This window comes from Octopus bimaculoides, chromosome 3 (assembly GCF_001194135.2).
Source record: "Octopus bimaculoides isolate UCB-OBI-ISO-001 chromosome 3, ASM119413v2, whole genome shotgun sequence".
In the NCBI taxonomy this organism is placed as follows: domain Eukaryota; kingdom Metazoa; phylum Mollusca; class Cephalopoda; order Octopoda; family Octopodidae; genus Octopus; species Octopus bimaculoides.
In genome coordinates, this window is record NC_068983.1 from 162,298,159 (window position 1) to 162,298,939 (window position 781).

Below are 781 nucleotides of genomic sequence, written 5' to 3' on the forward strand. Positions count from 1 at the left end.
CTCTTTTTATAATCTGTTTTTTTTTTTCTTAATTAATCTTTCCACTAAAGTTTTTTTCTCCCTTCACTTTTTCGTCTCAAATCAACAATTATCTTCAATTAATTTTTCCATTTTCCTTTTACATTTTAATCACCAGATTTGGTTTTGCAGAATTGCATTGTTGTTAAAGCTACGGCTTTACACAGTTGCTCATTCTGAACTGCAGAACTTCAAGAACCTCGACACCCCCGATCTCTACTATCAATACTACACTGTAAATTATCCTGGACGAAAGGGTAATTAAGTCTCTACTTTTGAGTTTCTCTTCTTTTCTTTCTTCCAATCACACAGAGACTCAGTCATGTGGCATACCCTTGCTAGTATAGCTTGGAAATGTCTTCCAGTTGTCTGAACACGATTTTATCTTGACAACATTCAAGCGAGATCGTTGCCAGTGCCGCCGAACTGGCTCCTGTGCAGGTGGCACGTAAAATACACCATTTTGAGCGTGGCCGTTGCCAGTACCGCCTGACTGGCCTTTGTGCCGGTGGCACGTAAAAGCACCCACTACACTCTCAGAGTGGTTAGCGTTTGGAAGGGCATCCAGCTGCTGTAGAAACTCTGCCAAATTAGATTGGAGCCTGGTGTAGCCATCTGGTTCACCAGTCCTCAGTCAAATCGTCCAACCCATGCTAGCATGGAAAGGGACGTTAAACGACGATGATGATGATGATAAGGAAAATAAGACAAGGTCGAAAATGCCAAAATAATTTTAAACATTTTAGTGCTGGTTTCCATCTTT